The sequence below is a fragment of the Elephantulus edwardii genome, unplaced genomic scaffold, assembly GCF_000299155.1.
Source record: "Elephantulus edwardii isolate Elephantulus edwardi_28Jun2011 unplaced genomic scaffold, EleEdw1.0 scaffold00020, whole genome shotgun sequence".
Lineage (NCBI taxonomy): Eukaryota > Metazoa > Chordata > Mammalia > Macroscelidea > Macroscelididae > Elephantulus > Elephantulus edwardii.
The window spans coordinates 1-3,669 of record NW_006399770.1 but is presented as its reverse complement, the minus strand read 5'-3'; the positions used below and the strand labels follow the sequence as shown (position 1 = coordinate 3,669).

The 3,669-nt window shown below is 41.9% G+C and overlaps 1 pseudogene; it reads left to right on the top strand.

Annotated features, from left to right (window-relative positions):
* LOC102856120 overlaps positions 1-2,670 on the top strand; it is a 41,980-nt pseudogene extending 39,310 nt beyond the window's left edge.
* The last annotated feature ends 999 nt before the right edge of the window (positions 2,671-3,669 follow it).

The following is a 3,669-nucleotide window of genomic DNA, read 5'->3' as shown; positions in this document are numbered from 1 at the left end:
AATGACTACACAGATGTGGGTAGATTATTTATGATAGATAAAATACCATTAACAACCTCAGAGCACAATAACAGCTGAGCGCATGAATGAATACTCAGAAAGGTTACCTAGCAAATGATAGATAAAAAATTCTTATTTTAATAGTTTCTGATTGTCATAATCTCGTGTTTTTACAAATAATGTGTGCATTCTACTTTTGTTTACAAACACCTGCGGCTCTGTGCATGTGCCACGTCATTTTTTCCCCTTTCTTTCTTCAGAACAGTACATTATTTGAGGAAAATACAGGATTACAATGATCACAAATTATTAAAATAAGAATTTCAATACTCAGAAAAAAACTTTACGGTTAATTTGGAGAAATACTCATTAGGATATTCTATGACAGTGCTGAATAAATCATGTTTCTATTAAATAAATTAAAATACATATTATTAACGATTAGTTTATTTCTTATAGAGATTTATAAGGCTTTTCTTTTTTGAAATGAACACAATTACAAGACATTCTTACAGGCAATTTGAGTTTCACTGCATCCACAGGCTGTTGAAAAGGCCAAGAAAATTTATGCTTCCATAAGGCCGTCAGGACAACTTTCTGAAGATATTGCAGTTGATTAGTCAACCGCCCATTTTTCTTAGGATTTATATACTCTGGTGGAGGAGGGTTAACAATAGACGTCCGTTGACTTGTCAGGGCCATTTGTCACTGCTTCTAAAAATGCTGTTTTAATGTTGCCTACAAATACACGGGAAAAAAAATAGTATTACAAAATTGAGTTAACCAAGAAACACTTTAAAAAATATTTCTATAAAAGTAGAAACTACAAGTGTTTTTTAACAGTAACAGATAGGGTATTTTAAAGCTATCATAATTTAAAGTGATAAAGTCAAGTCACAAAAAAGAACCAACTTTAACAAGTATAAATCAATCGACCTCATAGAGGGCCTTCCCCTCCTGCGCTGTCCCTCCATCATACCAAGCATGGTATCCTTCTCCAAGGACAGGTCCCTCTTTACAACATGTCCAAAATATGTTAGATGGAACATCAGAATGCGTGCCTCCAAGGAGTCACCCAGTTTATTCATCCTTTCCAGGATGAATCTGTTTCTTTTCCTAGCAGTCCATGGTACTCTCAATACTCTTCTCCAGCACCACAGCTCAAAGGCCTCAATTCTACTTCTACCCTCCTTGATTGGTAAAGTTTTGTTCTATCTTACACGGGACACTAACAGTCAGAACTGACAGAACAGTGCCTAATGTGTAAAAAGAGAGGTAAATCATAAAGAACTTCTTACTAGTGGAAGCTGGTCCTCAAGCAAAGCAGGCTCCTGATTGAAGAATCACAGAGGTATCTAGAGACAGGCAGGGCCCAGAATGACAGAATCCAGACTGAGTGAGAATGAACTCCACCAGGCTTCTTAATATAAATAAAGAGAAAATAAGTACATCACCTAATGATACATAGCTTGCAGGAAACCAACTTAACACACAAACTTAATCATCACACCCTTATTTTTCAATGGAAGTCATTCGAACGACCAAGTTTGATGCTTTCTTCTGACGTTCATTTTGATCTTTGATTTGTCTTTTTATTAATGATCCCTGGCTTTCTTCAGGGAAGACTGTTAGCATAGCCCATAGGGAATTGTGCTGCTAACTCAAACGGGCCACCTCCCTGGCAATTTATAGGCCCAGGAAACCCCCTCATTGATTCTCCTGCTCTAAGAAGGTCGGTTGGACCCAGTGAATGCAACCACAAGCTTAAACAGAGCAGAAATTGTGATAGGATTGGTACAGTTTGGTTCTATTTTACACCAGGTCACTAACAGTCAGAACTGACAGAACAGTGCCTAATGTGTAAAAAGAGAGGTAAATCATAAAGAACTTCTTACTAGTGGAAGCTGGTCCTCAAGCAAAGCAGGCTCCTGATTGAAGAATCACAGAGGTGTCTAGAGACAGGCCGCCTCCTGACTGAGAGAATCCAGACTGAGTGAGAATGAACTCCACCAGGGTTTAATATAGTGCGAGGTGGGCCACGCCCCCAGCTAATTAACTTTCCACTGATTGGACGTACAGATCATCCCTTCAAGCGATTATGTCACCTAAAGCTTTATCAAGAAAATAACTACATCAGGCCTGGGGGCCCCGGCGGGACGTGCTTGGTGGCAAGAGCAGATTTGCCATCTCCGGATATCCATGGCATTCTACTATGGGACCTAGAGCCCCCTTGCCCATGGCGGCAGAACTCTCAGCCCATGCTGCTTCAGCACCACTGGGAGCGTCAGCGCCATTCAGAAGATGACCCGAGTGCGTGTGGTGGACATCAGCGCTTTGGGGAGCACCAAATACCACCGACCTTCTCGCTGCGTCCACATCTATACCAAGTATGGGGTTGGCAAAATGGGTGACCGGATATTGCTGGCCATCACCGGACAGAAGAAAAAAGGCCCTCATTGTGGGGCATCGCATGCCTGGTGCCCGAATGACCCCCACGTTTGACCCCCACAACTTGGTCCTCACTGAGCACAATGAGAACGCTGTGGGGACACAAATTAAGACACAGATCCCCACCAGCTGCTCCAGAAGAACGGCGAGTATTCCAAGGTGCTGGTCATTGCTTTGAACTTTGGGGGAACATTCAGGCTTTGCGCTGTAGTGGGTTTGTGAAAGCATGCAGAGAACAGTGTCTAACGTGTAATAAGAGAGATAAATCATAAAGAACTTCTTACGAGTGGAAGCTAGTGCTCAAGCAAAGCAGGTTGCTGATTGAAGAATCACAGAGGTATCTAGAGACAGGCGGCGTCCAGACTGAGAGAATCCAGACTGAGTGACAAAGAACTCCACCAGGCTTCTTAATATAGTGCGAGGTGGGCCACACCCCCAGCTAATTCCCTTCCCACTGATAGGATGTACCGATCGTCCCTTCAAGAGATTATGTCACCTAAAACTTCATCAAGAAAACAACTACGTCACGAAACTACACATAGCCTGCAGGAAGCCAACTTATCACACAACCTTAACTGTAACACTGCAATTTTTCAGGGGAAATCATTCAAGCGAGCATGTTTTAAGATTTCTTCTGACGTTCATTTTGGTCTTTTCTTTGTCTCTTAAGTGACCCCTGGCTTTCTTCAGGGAGGACTGTTGGCATAGTCGAGAGGGAATTGTGCTGCTAACTCAAAGGGGCCACCTCCCTGGCATTTTATACGCCAGGAAACACCCTGATTGATTCTCCAGCTCTAAGAAGGGTTCCCTGGCAGCACAGTCCCTAGGGAGAGATTTACTAATCTAAAGTGATGCCTCAGGTGATTAAAATCTACCAGTGTTTACAGTGGAAAATTTGGGCAATCTCCTTGATGTGATTTACAGTCTCCAGAAACCCATAGGAGGTTCACCTTTCAGATGGTTCCATCTGGTTGGCAATAAGGTTGTTTGAGTATTAAAAACTCTAGAGACAGATATCCTTTTAGTTAGTACTAGTACTTACAACAAACCATACCACTAATTGCTGTTGTCGTTATGTGATGTAGAGTTGACTGCAACTTATAGCAACCCTGTGAACAGCAGTGAAAACCATTTTTCCTCTTTCATTTTCAATACACTTAAGCCCATTGTTAAAAATCATCATGTCAGTTCCTCTTGTTGAGTGTCTTCCTCGCCTATATT